Here is a 16,949-nt window from a genome sequence, read left to right as displayed (position 1 = left end):
ATAAAATCAGCTCAGGTTGAACGTATCCTAAACGCAGAGCTATAACTGATTCAACTTTGCAATTTGACCTTTAATTGTCATATAGAAATGGAGAAACGCATGTAGATGAGTGGCGAATTTTATTGTGTTATATACAAAGGTACCGCCTCGCACGAAGCATGCAAACTCTCTTCAAAGGATTAAATATTTCAAAACTGAAGGAAAATAAGAAGGCAGGCTTCCTGTTTCAGACACACAGAGGAAGAGGGGTCTTTTAAACCTGTAATAAAACAGGTGGGCTTACGAAACTCAGAAAAGGGTGTATGGAAATATACTCTGCCTGGCACAGTGATATTTTAAAGAAACAACATTTGTATTTTGTTCCATAACTAAATGAAATCAGCTAACGCCATAGGGAAAGTACACGTGTTTGCAACCCAGCCCAGAGTCAGCTTGTTATATTTGACTCTCTTTTCTGGTTACAAACATCTCTCTGTTCAGCCTGCTGGTGCATACATACACTCTCACAGCTGAGGACAGATGTGGCTAGCGATGCCTTGTGAAGCAAATGTCAAGCAGCAGACCGCTACCACAGGCTCACACACCTGCAGGTGACATCACCGAGCTTTATCTTACCCCAGAAATCTATTAACATGCAGAAACAGGTGTCACCCAACCAAAACCCACTCTTAGAAAGCATTGGCCTCATCAGCCCGAGAGGCGAAATGACAAATGAGATGCTGAACTTCCACTCAGCTCCACGCCTGTCTCGGGGGGAGGAAGGATCCCCTGTTCCCCACCCTAACTTCCCAGAACACCTGTTCTCTAACATCAAAAGGATGTCAGATGCAGCCAGAACAAACAAAAGCTTTGGAGAAAACTCCATTTCCTGGATATTGCCTTTCTCCCTTGTTTCAGGGTATTTTGTCTTCTGTAGCAAAAAGTAGCTAATACCAGTGAGTTTTCACTAATTTCTTGTCCCTGAAACAGATATCTTCTTTGGCTGTAACTAGGCAGATAGCAGGTACTCAATATATGTCCAGAGCATCTAAAAAACGATGTATGTCTGGGATGCACCTTAAGGTACCCTAGCCAGCATCCAGGTGCGGTGGCTCACATCTGTAATCCCAGCACTTTGGGAGGCTGAGATGGGTGGATCCCTTGAGGCCAGGAGTTCAAGACCAGCCTGGGCAACATGGCAAAATCCCATCTCTACAAAAAATACAAAAATTAGCTGGGCATGGTGGTACACACCTATGCTTCCATCTGCTCAGGAGGCTGAGGTGAGAGGATGTCTTGAGCCTGGGAGGCAGAGGTTGCAGTAAGCCAAGATCATGCCACTGCACTCCAGCCTGGGCAATAGAGCCAGACCCTGTCTCAATCAATCCATCAACCCATTAATCAGTAAAAACTATGTTAAAAATAAATAAATAAATAAAATAGCCAGAGATAAAAGGGAGGATAGGGTGAACTAAAACTGTCAAAATGTTGATAATGACAGAAACTAAGAGACAAATAATAGGAAATCCACTATGCTACTCTCCCACGTGTTTAAAATTTTCCATAATAAAAATATTTGTTAAACATGTAGCAACATTTCCAGTTGTTGGCCCAACCCCTCCTCCTCCCATCCTTGGTAATAAAGTTCTAAGTCTGCTCAAGTAATCCACCCTTCTCTACAGAGCCACTAACTAACCCAGTCACAGTCACCCCAACGCTTCTTGCCAGCGATGACCTTAGGAATGGACAGATGGGTTTATCTGGCCAAGGAGAAAGGAAGGAAAGTTTCTTGAAGAGTTTCTGGGAAAAAAATTTCCATACTGCTAAAAAATGACATATGGGAAAACATGGGTCCTCCCCTTCTAAATCTTAAACATCTACATGTGAGAGCAAGAACTTCAGCAGCCATATTGTGACCATGAGGGAGTCAGTCAAAGACAAAACTGACATACTGAGTCGCAGAGAAGAAAGATCAGAGCAACTCTGGTCCTTGAGGTGTCACTGAGTACCTGAAATAACCATCCTGAAACTGCCCCACTTCAGGAATCATTAAGAGAGAAAACAATCCACGTCCTGTTTAAAATAGTTCAGCCAGGGTCACAGCTAAAGGCATCCTACCTGATATAAAATAACTGTTTGATGAATGAAGGAAAGAATGAATAAGACTCCAAAGCACAGAGAATTGTCATATAGTCTTAACAGCATCATCTGAGTCTTAGAAAAATCAATGTCCTTGGAATTCCATACAAGAGTTGGGATTTACATTGTATACTCTCTTAGCACACAGGGTCTTCTGTCTTTTACAGTAGGCCCCCCTTCTGTACAAGGGATACATTCCAAAACTCCAGTAAATGTTTAAAACCAGGGAGAGTACTGAAGCCAGCTGCCAACCAGACATATTCCTGTCCATGTCTTCCACCCACAAATTTAATTTCCATCTTAATTAAGTGCTTATCACCCCTGTGGCTGTACCTTTTACAGTTTGAGGTGTGACAGCAAAACTAGGACAAATTTCTTTTTCCTTCTTCACAATTTCACGAAGACTCCTTCTTTCTGTAGATCTTAGCAACCTCAGCATATGATTGCTTTTCTTTTCTTACGAAGTTGAGAACTTTCACTTTTTTACCTAAAGGAAACACTTTACGGCTTCTCTTTGGCATATCCCAATTGCCAGCATCACGACTCTTGTGTTTTGGAGACATTATGAAGTCAAATAAAGATGACTTGAACACAAGCACTGTGACACCGTGACAATCCATCTGATCACTGAGATAGCTACTAAGTGACTAATGGGTGGGTAACCTGGACAAGGGGAGGATTCCATTCAGGATGGGATGGAGCAGGATGGCTTCAGATTTCATCACATTGAGAGGTGAAGCCAGCTGGACTTCCTGGGTCAAATGGGGACTTGGAGAACTTTTCTGTCTTACAAGAGGATTGTAAAATGCACCAATTAGCACTCTGTAGCTCGGATTGTAAAATGTACCAATCAGCGCTCTGTAGCTAGCAAGAAGATTGTAAAATGCACCAATCAGCGCTCTGTAAAATGCACCAATCAGCAGAATCCTAAAAGTAGCCAATCGCAGGGAGGATTGAAAAAGGGCATTCTGATACGACAGAAACAGAACATCGGAGGAGACAAATAAGGGAATAAAAGCTGGCCACCCCAGTCAGCAATGGCAACCCACTAGGGTCCCCTTCCATGCTGTGGAAGCTTTGTCCTTTTGCTCTTCACAATAAACTTTGCTACTGTTCACTCTCTGGGTCCAAGCTATCTTTAAGAGCTGTAACACTCACCGCAAAGGTCCACGGCTCCATTCTTGAAGTCAGCAAGACCACGAACCCACTGGCAGGAACCAACTCCGAACACAACATTACTCAGGATGGCACACAATTTAAAACTAATAAATGGTTTCTGAAATTTTCCATTTAATATTTTCAGGACAAAATTGGCCACAGGTAACTGAAACCACAAAAAGTGAAGCAATGGATAAAGGGAAATTACTGCATTTCACAGTACATATCGTATATTTCTTTGACAAGCAATCAGGTACATCTTTGTATCTTCTCTTGTAAAGTTGCTTTTTGATTTGCTCAGTGCATTTTCTCAAATCGTATCTCATATTCACAGCTCTGCCCAGGCCAGCAGAGATTCCTAACACACTATAAAGAACATGGTCTTTATTGAATGGCTATGTGGCCTCGGACAAACTCCTCAATCTCTCTGAGCATTAGTGCCCTTATCTCTAAAACAAAATTAGTAATACCCATTTTAGGGGCTATGACAGTTAAATGAGGAAGCATTTAAGCAATATGTCATCTAAAGCATTGCACACTGATGTTCCTCCACATCAAGACTAGTTTTAAGGTCAGGAATAACTGTTGCCAACTGGCAGAATCAGTTTTTTTCTTCTACCCTTGCCTTCAGATATACAAAAAAGATGTAAGAAGCATAAAAGATGAAACAGAATTTTCCTCCATATGAGCATTTTTGTCTCCAACACCTAATGTTTCCTTTTTCCTCCCTACACTTGTCACAGAAGTCATGTGATTTAAAGGAAGATTCTCAAATGTTTCCTTTCAAACAAGACAAGTCCCTTGGGGTAGGTCAATTCTCTCAACTGGGAGAGTTTCTTAAAGCAAGGGTTGGTAGCTTCCTCCCCAGGACCATCTGCTGGCCATCAGGTGGGACAGATTCGAGGGAAGGTGGAGGTAAGGTGCTAGGCTGAGCAGAGCAGTAATCTCTGCATCCTTGACCCCATGCCAGAGGACAGGGGCCACTGTCCCCTTCTCGTTCTCAAGGGAGAAAGTAGAAACTGGTCCCTCTGGGACTGCTTGAGAAGGGCCACCTCTCCCTGGGGTTAGGCAAGAGCTTTCCAGATCTCTGCCAGGTGGTGGCCCTCAATGGCCTCTGCCACATCATCCCTGCACCTGAAGTCTCCTTAATGCTCTTCCATAAACCTACTCAGTCATTACTTAAATAAGGCAATTTTCCATGAACATGGCCTGCCCTTCCAGCCCTGGCACTCTCCAGACAGCACTTCATCCCCCTGCTGGTGGAGAGCAAACAAATACCCTCCTTGGGGGTTGGGGCTGAATCAAGGCTCTGAGCACTAGGGAACCATCCCAGCACCCTGGGTGGTGTTGGTGACACACTTTGGTGAAATGTCTTCTGCTGGGAGTCAGAGGCCTGAGTTTGAATCCCCAAGCCAACCTCGTGTGGAACCTCCACATCCTGCCTCCTTCATGGAGATGTGGTAGGTTCTGCTGGGACAATCACAAAGAGGTGCAGGCAGAAGATGTCTGGAAATTGTACCAACAATGCTAATCATATCCTCTACCCACTGTGTGCCTGCAAATCTCTTCTTCCCCCCAGAAGTTGCCACCAGCCCATGCTGCACAGCCTGAAGGGCAGAGCACACCCTCCCCACGCATGTAAACAGACACACACACACACACACGACACGCACACACATGCCTTGGAGCATAAAGTGCTTCCTTTATCACCCTCATCTTATGACAGTGCTCCCACCAAGGTCACCAGAGGCAGACATGGTGTGCTTTTACCTTCATCTAGTCCATGGCAGAAGCTCAGCAAGTATCTGTTGAATGAACAAATTAATCTATATTCGATTGGATTTTTAAAAAAAAATGTCCTGGATTTCATTTTGTTTTCAAGATTTAAAAAAAAAAAAAGGAGAGGAAAGAGGAAGATGGGGAATAGTACAGTCAAGGTAAAACAATCAGTTCCCTTCCAATTATCTGTTGCACTTTGTGGATGATCAACAAGGCAGGGTCTTCCCCCATGCCAGCAAGCCAAACAAGAAAGGGCCTCGGGCTGGCTCTAGGGGGCGACAGTGAGGCCTACTATGCATTTGTGCCTCTGCGTCATTGCACAGACAACCGTAAAAGTGGATCCTGGGGGATCTACCGTTTTGGAGGGACTACCCTTCTCTCCCACCCATTAGTATGACTAATTGAAAGCTGATTTAATTTCTATGTTTAAACAAACAAACAAGTAGAACAAAAATTATCAGGGAATATTGAAAGTATTTTATCAACACAAAAACCAACATGCACGTGAGCCTTTTAATCACAGATTTGATTCAGCCTATGCCAACTAAGCACATGCTACCTGCCAGGCCCCGAAGATGGAAAGAGGAATAAATACTGTGCTTGCCGTCAGGAGCTCTCGGTCGAGGGCAGTTTCTCTACCCAGGCACTCTTCCCATTTTGGGCCAGATAATTCTTTGTTGTGAGCAGCTGAACCAGGCATTTTGGGATGGTTAACAGCATCCCTGGCCTCTCCACCATAGCTGCCAGTCAGTAGTAACCTCTCCAAGTTTGGACAATCAAAAATGTCACTAAATGTCTCCGTAGGGCAAAATCACCATAGTTTGGAACCACAGGTCGAGGAGTAGGATATTAAGTAAATAGCCACAAGACGGACCACCCTGCCTGAGGCCCGGCACTCTGAACCCAGCACATGCTGGCACTGGAGGGGATGCAGACAAAGAAACTTGTTCTCTGGAGGAGGAACATTGTGGACCCATGGCTGCTGACATGTGAGTGTATAAATGTGAGTGTATAAAAGTGTATAAATTCCACTCCAAGCACCCACATACCATCTTCACCCACCATGGGCTCTAACGAGGGTGCAGACTGCCTTATACAACAGAATAGAGCGCTTGGACAAGCAGTCAAGTCTGCCTCATGAAAGACCAGGGAATGAAAGTTTATAGATGGACTTCTCTGCATGGCACTTGAGGCTCTACCAACCTCAACAGGAAGCAGAATCTGAGTGATAAACCACCTCAGGAAAAAGAAAAAAAAAAGCTGCCTCAGCACAACTCCTGCATTGGCCACAGCGAATGGGGTGTGTGCTGCCCCTCCAGGGGTGTGTGCTACTCCCACAGGTCCAGTCCCCCATGTGATGTAGAGGCTATAGAATATTCTTGATTTGTAAGTAGTTTGAGCCACATAAGAGGCCAAAGTGTGATTCATACAGCAAAAATTGCCTATAAATGCAGCATCCTGGTGACTGGAGGAAGGCAGATCTAGAACTCTCTGTGGCTAGTTTAACAGAGCCCTGGATTACGTTTTGCCAATTTAAGCCATTCATTCAAACTTGAGAAACGCCCTTCAGGAGGATGTTGAGAGCCTGAAGCCAGGCTTGCAGATCAGGCCACAGAATAGCAGCCAGGGAGCCAGGGCCCCCACATGCAGCCTGACCAGAGAGCTCCCTGGTGTCCCTCTCAACAGAAACACGAGCAAGACCTTGGTAGCCCCCCTCCACCACCCCATGAAATGGGTAGGCGCCAGCCGCAGGCTCACTGTCAAGTGATCCACTGGGTGAGGGTGACACTGCACCAGTCACGGGAATATACAGAAGGAAGCAATGGGCTCTAGCCCCACGGTAGTTTTACCCTGTGCCTCCCCACACCCAGCAGGCTTGTCACAAACACCAGCCTGGACAGTTGTCCACAGGGGTCTCCCACCGACAGAGCTGGCCTCCCCTGGCTCTGGCAGAAGGGCAGCTCCTCTCAGCACTCCAGGAAATACGCTGGGGGCTTCCTCTAAGCTCTTCTCTCTCCATCCTGCTCTCTGCCCTGCACTCAGCGGCATTCAACTCAGTGGGAGCTGGAGTGACCCTGGCCATGTTCACCTCTGCGGCCGTGACAGAACAGGGAGCACCTTTCTCACTGGTGAGGTCTGGAAACAGCTGCCCCCCATTTCCTGGGTCTCTGGGAGAGGCCCGCAGGCCAGTGAGTTTTCCAGATGGTTGAGATGAGCAATGCCTCCAGAAATGTGACCTCAGGCACCTGTATTTCATGGTGGGATGTCATCCCAGCGCCCCTGAGGGCTCTGGGGACCACAGACCAGAGCACTGGTTCTGCTCTGCAGCCACGTTGCAGTGAAAAACAAGGTCAAATCCGACTGCCTCAGGCTGCAGCACCCCAGCACGAGGGCCTCACTGAAGCACCACATGGTCTAGAGCATCCAGGCTGGTGGAAGACCTGACTGCACCTGTGTTGTCGTGGAAAGCCTTAGAAAGAGGAATGCGCTAAACAGTGCGGTCACACAGCTCGCAACCCGCCTTCATGGAAAATGATGACGTGGCTCAATGTGAACTCAAAGGCCTCACCCTGGGCATGTAAAACAAGATAATTCCACATGAAGAACTCCCTCAAACCATACCCAGAAGCACTTGGAAAAAGTGTCAACATGGCCTCAGACAAGGTGTTCTCATCACAAAAAAGTGATCCAGAGACACCCCTACCTTAACTCTCTTTAATTCAAGTTCACAGAGTATAATTTAATTACAATAAAATTCACCCGATTTAGGTGTCACAGTTCTGTGAATTTTGGAAAACACAATCGTGTCACCACCACAATCAAGATTTAGAATCTGTCCGTCACCCCCCAAAAATCCCTCATGTTGCTTTCTAGTTAACCCCTCCACCCACCTGGTGAGTACAGGTCTGCTTTCTTCCCTAGAGTCTGCTCTTTTCCAGAATGTCACGCAAAAAGAATCACATAGTAAAGGCACTTTTGAGTCAGCTTTTTCTGCTCAAGCAGAATGTCTTTTTATTGCTGAGTAGTATCTCACTGTGTGGAAGTGACACAGTCTGTTTACACACGTCCCAGTGGAAGGACATTTGGAATTTTCTTCAGTTTGAGGCTACCATGAATGGAGAAGCCATGCATACAAGTCTTGGTGTGCACAAATGTTTTCATTTCTTTCGTGTAAGTATCCGGGAGTGTCATCTCTGGGTCTATGGTAAAGGTACGTTTAACATCATAAGCAACTTCCAAAGTATTTTTCCAAAGTGACCGAACCATGTCGCCTCCCACCAGCCATGTATCAGAGTTGCAGTTCCTCCACATCCTCATCAGCATTTCATCAGGGTGACTTTTTTGTTTGTGTTTGTGTTGGGAAGTTTTGATGAGGGTCAATTTGATGGTATTGAGGTTTTAAGCCATTCTAACATATATGTAATGGTATCTCATTCTAGTCTTAATTTGCATTTCCTTAGTGACTAACGAGGGTGAGCATCCCTTCAGGGTCTTATTCGCCATCTATGCATCTTGTTTGGTGAAGAATCAGTTCGAGTATTTTTTGCCCATTTATTAAATTGAGTTGTTTCATTTTCTTGTGAAGGGGCTGTAAGAGTTCTACATACTCTGGATACAACTCCTTTATCAGATATGTGTTTTACTAATATTTTCTCCTGATGTGTGGCTTGTTTTTTTATTTCTTTGCAGTTTTTCAAAGAGCAGATGTTTTTAATTTTGATGACATCCATTTTTGCCAACTTTTTCCTTGATAGTTCACGTTTTCTGTGTCTGAAGAAAGTTTTCTCTAACCCAAGATCACAAAGGTTTTCTTCAATGTTTTCTTCCAGAAGGTTTACAGTTTTAGGTTTTACATTTAGGTCCATGATCCATCTCTGTTGCTTGTACATGCTACAAGGTATGCGGTATGGGTTCTTCTTGGTTTTTGAGTTTTGATATGGATGTCCAATTGCTCCATTTATTTCAAACATTATCCTTTCTCCACTGAATCATTTTGGCGCCTTTGTTGAAAATCCATTGATCATTCACGTGGGGTCTGCTCCTGACCTCTTCCTATGTCCCACTGGACTACATGTCTGTCCTTTTGCCTACATGTCCTATAGTCTGCCCTTGATTACTGTAGCTTTATAGCAAATCTGAAAATGAGGTACTGGAAGTCTTCCAACTCTGTTCTTTTTCAAAACTGCTTGGCTGGTCTAGTTCTGTTGTTTTTTGTTTGTTTGTTTGTTTTTCTCACTCTGTCAGTCAGTCTGGAGTACAGCAGTGCAATCTTGGCTCACTGCAACCTCTACCTCCCAGGTTCAAGCGATTCTCCTGCCTCAGTTTCTTGAGTAGCTGGGATTACAGGCACGCACCACTATGCCTGGCTAATATTTGTATTTTTAGTAGAGACAAGGTTTCATCATGTTGGCCAGGTTGGTCTCGAGTTCCCAACCTCAAGTGATCCACCTGCCTCAGCCTCCCAAAGTGTTGGGATTACAGACATGAGCTACGGCACCCGGCCTAGGTCTTTTGCCTTTCCATAAAAATTTTTGAATTACCTTGCCAATTTCTACACAAAATCTTACTGGGATTTTGATTTGAGCTGTGTTGAATCTCCTGATCAATTTCACGTGGCTGTCTTAGTCCTTTGAAAGTAAGGGAGGGGTCATTTTTCAGGGGGATATCATTCAAGAAATTCTAACCAGTTCCTCCCAGACCTGTGGACACAGTATGGCTTTGTTAAATGGCCTTGGCTCTAAGGACATGGAGGGGCACTTGTGGAGGGAAGAGGGATGTCGCCTGCCTGTCCTACCTGTTGCCTAAGGCAGACAGGAAGGAGAAGAAATAGAGCTAGGCTCTGACCTGAGAAGCAGCCCTGAGACCCAAGAACAGAAAAGAGCATGGAGCACGGTCCCTTGATAGACCTGAAAAGGAGATGAGAAAAGGGGGCTGTTGGAGGGTGAGTTCACTGGTCTGCGAGAAAGAAGGGAAGTTAATTTTCCATGGGAAATAGCAAAAGCCAGGGTGGATGTGGCAAGAGGCTCAGCGTGAGGAGACAGTGGTTGGGAGGTCAGGTCAGTGCTACAGGTCAGGATTCTGCTCTCTACGCAGGGAAGCCCAAGGGGGCTTCTTAGTGGGAGGGGCAAGGTCAGATCTGTGTTTGAGAAAGATCCTCTGGCCAGCAGGCAGAAGGCTCCCTGGAGACCACCCTGTGGGCATGGCAGCAGACATGCCAAGAGCAGGTTTGACTGGGAAACGACCACGCGGTCAGAGCAGAAGGCACCTAAAGGACAAGGCCACCAACCCAAAGGAAACAGAGGACTAAAGAGGAATAGGAGAGGCACAGAAAAGACACATCCATCCGCTACATTAACCCCTGGACCCTGAAGGGCATTTACCCTTCTCCTAGCAAATCTACAGCCCCATGCCACACTCTGCCATGAGATGGCGACAACCACCCTCAGCCCTCAAGGGTCTCACTAAGGAAAAGCATGTGACTTGGGCACCCCGTGAATATCCATAGGCTGCCCTTTAGGGGCAATATTTTGTGTTAAGACCATCAAAAATGCAACCATCCAAAAGATGGCTTTGTTTTAAGATTATACCATTGGGGTTGAATAATTTCTTGGCAACCCTGTGTATATCTGGTTGGAGCCTCACTGCGAAGTTTGAAAAAGAGACAGATGGAACAGTCGACCAGAGAGCCTCAGTGACAGAAACGACTATTCCCTGGAAGGGGAAAAAAGGGCAGAAGGGCAGTTTTGTTTATTTTTACAAAATCTGGAGAACAACAGTCTCCTCAGCTGTCTCCACAAGATCAAACCAGCCCCAAATGGAGTTGCTAGGTATTTGCCAACACTTAAAATCAAAATCCAATAGGCCTGATGGCCGTGGTTCTAGTCTTTTCCTCCCTTTTGTATTTCAAGATGGCGATTTCATTTGCTCATTGATGCTGCCTTTTCATTCAATAAGCATTCTGATTCGTCTATGAACTTCAAATTCTGCTTCTAATCTAAATCAGAACAGAAAAGTACACGACCCCTTCACTTCTTGCTAGGCCATCTGGGCTCATTCTAAACAAAAACACGAGCACAGTCTCAGAATGACTGCTTAATCACCCCGGGTCTGTGCTTTGTGGTAAGGACAGGCCTCCAATAGTCTAGCTCAGGGACGGCCACACTGTGTGCAGTTCAATCACACGCAGGTTCCCCAACTCTCTTTCCCCTTCCAGCCCTTGAGGGATGCCAGGGCCTCTTACGGGGCTGGTGACTATAACTCCCATATTAGGTTTGGGCACAGACCTGAACGGGATACCAAATTTAGCCTTTCTTAGGTGAGAAACCAATAGAGAGAAGTCAGTTGTGGGGAAGAACTGCGTTTAGACTTTGCTGAAGAGTCACACCTCTGTGAACCTCTATTTAACTATCACAGAATCAAATGGAAAATTTGCTTCCTTCTTCATTTATTAAAGAAACATAACTAGCAAAAACACAAAGCAAAATCATTCTGTTAGGAGTGAGTTCACTGCTCTCATCCTCTACTTTTATGAGCTCTTCTTAGAAATACAAGCATAGGTGGCACGTGCAAAAATTCCACGCTCTTACTTCACGTGTTCTCTCCAGTATCAGACAAGCGAGAGCCAAAGATGAGATGCTCACCTCTGAGCCCGTTTCCTCTTTTATCTTGGCCCAGGGGTACTCACCAGGAGGGAGCAGCCTTCTTCCCTCTGCTGCACTGGGTCAGGCAGGAAGAAGATCTAAACTCTCTTTCAATCTTGTAAAAAGAGAAAAAAAACAAAACACCCACACAGTGGGGAAATTGTTCCCCACTGTGTAGGTGATGGGGCCCCGAGAGCTGTTATCTGCAAAGGGCACTTCTGGGGGTTACCCACCTGTCACCACTGTGTGGATTCCACCCAAAAACCTCAAGCCAAACAGTGGGGAATGAACATCAAGAGACAATTTTCCACTCTGTGAAAATGGCTTGACTTTACAAAAATAAATTAAAGTGCCATGATAATAAACAAAACATAAGCAGGACCTGTTGTTAAGCATGCAGGTAGTCATGGCAGAGGCTCTCCTTGCTTGGTACATTTATACCATCAAAATATGATGATTCTTTCTCCACTTCCTGACTCCTCAGCTCCCTACCCACATGCCCACATGAAGACACACACACACACACACACACACACACACACACACACACCCCTCTATACAACAGACAGATCTGGAATAACTGGTCTAGCAAGAGTTAGAGATGTCTGGGAGCAGCAGTGGAAGTGGCTGGGGTGGGCATGTGTTAGACTCTGTGTGTGTGTGTGTGTGTGTGTGTGTGTGTGTGTATGCATACTTCCATGCTCACATGCAGGGGGATGGTCTCACCCTGAACACTGTTCATTTGAATAAAGGAGATTTAACAGCTGAAACACCACTGCATATGCACGCAGACAAAATCAGGCCTCCTTCGGGCCTCAAGTCCTCTGTCGCCACACAAGAGCCCCTCTAGCTCTGAGGCAATCTTGCCCCTCCGTTTCTGCAGCAGTCTGAGAGGCACTGCTGGCTGGCCCAGGTTACAGGATTTTAGTGACTTCTTTCCCTCTTCTCCACATTCATCTCCTTTAAGGCCCCCAAATCCATTCTTCTTCAAGAGTGAACCCATCCTCCCAATGTTGTCATTTTGGAACCATGTTTTCCTGTCCCCCGTTCCTTCATCCCCTCTTCCACCTACTAAAGGAGTCTGTTGGGGTTTTCTCCACCATCTCTCTTGGTCCTGACGCCCATGTTAGAATTTTGGAAGCAGATCTGGTCTGCTTCCAAATTCCAAATATGGTCTTAGATTTAGAATCTAAAGCGTCAAATCTTGATGCCAAAAGTATCCCTACCCTCACAAAGAGGACCCCTTCCCTCAACTCTGGCATCTGGGTTTGGGGTCAACATGACAAGGAAAACGGTAATCAACAGGAAAACAGTATGGCCACTCCTCAAAAACTTAAACTTAGAATTACCATATGATTCAGGAATTCCACTTCTGGGCATGTACCCAAAAGAACTGAAACCAGGGTGTCAAAGAGGTATTTGTATATTCAAATTCACAGCAGCATTATTCACAATGGCAAAGAGGTGGAGGCAACCCATGTGTCCACTGATGGATGAATGGATAAGCAGAACGTGGCCTGCACATGCTATGGAATATTATTCCACAGAAAGGAATAAAATTCTGGTACATTCTACAATATGCAAGAATCTTGAAGAATTATGCTAAGTAAAATAAGGTAGTCACAAAAAGGCCAATGCTATATTGTTCCACTAATAGAAAGTCCCTAGAATAGTCAAATTTATAGAGACAAAAAGTAAAATGGTGGCTGTGAGGAACTGGAGAGGAACTGTGGAAGGAAACGTATTGTTTAATAGGTATGGAGTTACAGTTTGCAATGTTGAAAAAGTTCTGGAGATGGACAGTGGTGTTGATTGCATAACAGTGGGAATGTACTTAATGCCACTAAACTATACACTTAAAAATGGTTAAAATAGTGCTAGGGTTTGCATGTGTTCCCTCAAACATTCAGGTGTTGAAACTTAACGGCCAACATGATGGTATTAAGAGGTAGGGCCTTTAAAAGGTGATTAGGCCATGAGGGCTCCTCCCTCAGGAATGAAATGAAGACCCTTATAAAGAGGCTTCATGAAGCCTTCCCCTCTTGCTCTTCTCCCTTCTGCCACGTGAGAACACAGTACTCCTCCCTGCCCATGGCTGCAGCAACAAGGCACCATCTTGGAAGCAGACACCAGGCCCTCACCAGACAACTGAATGTGCTGGTGCCTTCATCTTGGCCCTCCCAGCCTCCAGGACTCTTGAGAAAATAAATCTGTTCTTTATAAAGTACCCAGTCTATGGTATTTTGTTATAGCAGCACAAACAGACTAAAACAAATGGCTGATTTTATGTTAGGCATATTTCACCACACACGAAAAAAGTAATCAACAAAAGGTTAGAAGTTTCAGCCAGTCCAAACAAGCAAATAGGATTTTTAAAGAGGGGACTCCACCAGAAACCTACATCCCTCATCTTCCTCCTGCCAGATGAGGGGAGAGGTAGGTGGCCAGGCTAGGTGTAAAAGGGAGCAGAAGAGTCACGGTGGCCAGGTGCGGTGGCTCACACCTGTAATCTCAGCACTTTGGGAGGCAAAAGTGGGCAGATTCCTTGAGGTCAGGAGTTCGAGACCAGCCTGGCCAACATGGTGAAACCCTGTCTCTACTAAAAATACAAAAATTAGCCGGGCGTGGTGGCAGGTGCCTGCAATCCCAGCTATTCAGAAGGCTGAGGTATGAGAATTGCTTGAACCCGGGTGGCAGAGGTTACAGTGAGCCAAGATCACACCATTGCACTCCAGCCTGGATGACAGAGCAAGACTCTGTGTCAAAAAAAAAAAAAAAAAAAGAAAGAAAAAAGAAAAGAAAAAAAAAGGAAGAGTCACAGGGTGACCTGCAGGCTTCTTAGAGGAAAGACCAGGTCCTCCTGTGCCCGAGGGGAAGAAGAAACCTGACATGCAAACAGCTCTTCAGTGACACCTTGTGAAGTGCCATCAGTTCTGGGAACATGGGGATTTCCCAGAAGGTAGGTTTGTCCCCATCACAAATTTACAAATGTTGTTGTACTTTCCAGAATTTTAAACTCAGAATTCCTTAGATTTCGGAAAACACAACCCTTCGATCATCCCTTCTCCATTTCCACAGTACTGAAGACGTCAGTCCGTGACCAGGTCACAGGTTCCTCATAACTCTCCCCAGCTTGGCTTGTGCGAATCAGACATTCATATTTTGTGAGAGGCCCAGCCAAGCCTAGAAAGTCCTCATGCTGTCTCTGAGTTACTGCAGTCACTTTCTAATCATTCTTTCTGCACCCAAAGTCTTCAGACTCTTCTACAGATGACACCAGCTGCTGCAGGCAGCCTTTTTGTGAATACTGGCTTCACTGGGCTACCACTCACTCCCTGGTCCCCAGATCCCAAGGTAGATGGCGAAGGACCCTGGACCATCTCCTGAGATGTCTTCCCTTTCCCTCCCTCAATCTCATCACTTTCGGTTGTTACTTCTCCCACTTACCAAGATTTTTGTTTGTTTATTGTTGCACTTACGTAAATATCCATGATATTTGTTAACTGCTCCGCACTTAACACCTTAAAGGTTATAAGGACAGCCTGGAGACAAACATCTCTGGAAACACAGCAGGGGGAAGCCACATGTGCTAGGATGTCTCCTGGGGACAGCAGAGCGCAGAAAGTGGGGGCTGGAGCCTAAAGAAGCAAGCTCATGTGCGACAGACAGCTGCTAACTTCCTCTTTGCATTCTGTCCAATTCTCTGCAGGGCTTGTTTGAGGAGGAGGTTCTAAGTTTGGGGTCAAGGCTGAACTAGTAGGACTACAGAAGCAATCTGAAGTCGCCAGGATCCACCCCACACCTCCATGCTCTCCCCAAACTCTGCTTCTCCTCCACAGCAATGCCAGACAGCAATTTAAAGACTATGTGTTCTGAGAGACCCATGTTATCAGCCTCCCAGGGGCATCTGCCTGAGTCAGATGGGCTTCCCTGCCACTTTTACACTTTACAGGAATGAGGATGGTTTAAGATTTCCTTCCTCTCAGAAGCCTACCTTGACCAGGCGTGGCGGCTCACTCCTGTAATCCCAGCAATTTGGGAGGCCAAGGCAGGAGGATTGCTTGAGTCTAGGAGTTCAAACCCAGCCCTTGCAACATAGTGAGACATCATGGGGAAGAGTATGCTTGTCTCTCAACTAGAGCGAGATCTTAGCTGTCCTCATTCTGGAGCAGTCTACCTTGAGAACATTCTAGAAAAAGAGGCTCCTGCAAGTTCCGGAGAGAGCACTTCCATACCCACCGCACCCCACCATACCACACACACAGTTGGTTTTAGGCTTAGGGGTCTGTGTGCGCGCCATGCTTCTTCCTAAGTGTGTCGCAGCTGTGTGCCTCAGCAGCTGCAGCAGCCTGGCGGGTGTTACAAGGGAAGAGGACCCTTCTGCAGGACGCCACACTTTTGTCGTGGGCATGCATCAGGCACGCACAGGACCGGAAACATACAAACAATTGATGGGGTTCAGGACACACTACACTAAAAACCGGCACCTTGGCATTTGAGAAAACAGCAGAAGCAGGAAGGTCACTCTCACCTTCCCCTTCCCCTCCTCCCCTGATACAGGCCACAAAACTCTCATTTGAGAGGTAGTATCCATATACCCAGAGAAAAGAAACATACTTATCTCTGAAGACACAGGACCACAGAATCTGAACCAACAGGCTAAGTTTGTTAAGTCCCCAACTCCCCACCCAGTTTATCACCATTAGATCATACTTGCTTTGCCCAATTATCCATCTCTACAACTGTGCACTTCTCCATCAAACTAACATTAAAAACATACAGGTTTCTCCGTTACTTGGGGTCTTTATTTCCCATTTTATGTAAAACTTCTATTAAATAAATTTGCATGCTTTCTCTAGTTAATCTGTCTTTCGTATGGGGACTCAGCCGTGCCCCTAGCAATGGGCCAAGAAAATGTATTTCTTTCCCCTGCAGGATCTTGAGCCTCTCTGGAGCAATTTCTTTCACAGGTGTCCAGAAATGTCCCACATGAGAACCTTTCTCCCCACAGGCTCATTCCAAGGGTTCGAGTCCTCTCCTGCCCTCTTCCTGCTATAACCTACATGGCTCCCCCGCAGCTTCTAGGTCTCAGGAATTGCCTGTGATTGCCCAATTCACATGTATATTGAAACCATGTATACACTTGTTATGAGCGTTTTTAGGAGGCAGACTTATTCTGAAATCAGGTGACTTTGGGTTGTTTGTGGGCAGCTGAGCAGATGTCCTCAAGCCCGAAGCTTATGACCACAGGGT

General features: G+C 45.7%; 1 protein-coding gene across 1 annotated transcript in view; it reads right to left on the bottom strand.

Moving 5' to 3' along the window:
• The window catches only part of ACOXL (acyl-CoA oxidase like), a 371,685-nt gene that overhangs the window by 272,623 nt on the left and 82,113 nt on the right, over nt 1-16,949 (bottom strand). The window lies entirely within an intron of this gene.

The sequence above is a fragment of the Rhinopithecus roxellana genome, chromosome 17 (assembly GCF_007565055.1).
Source record: "Rhinopithecus roxellana isolate Shanxi Qingling chromosome 17, ASM756505v1, whole genome shotgun sequence".
In the NCBI taxonomy this organism is placed as follows: Eukaryota; Metazoa; Chordata; class Mammalia; order Primates; family Cercopithecidae; genus Rhinopithecus; species Rhinopithecus roxellana.
Note: the sequence above shows the minus strand (reverse complement) of the source record. Positions and strands in the feature narration are given on the sequence as shown.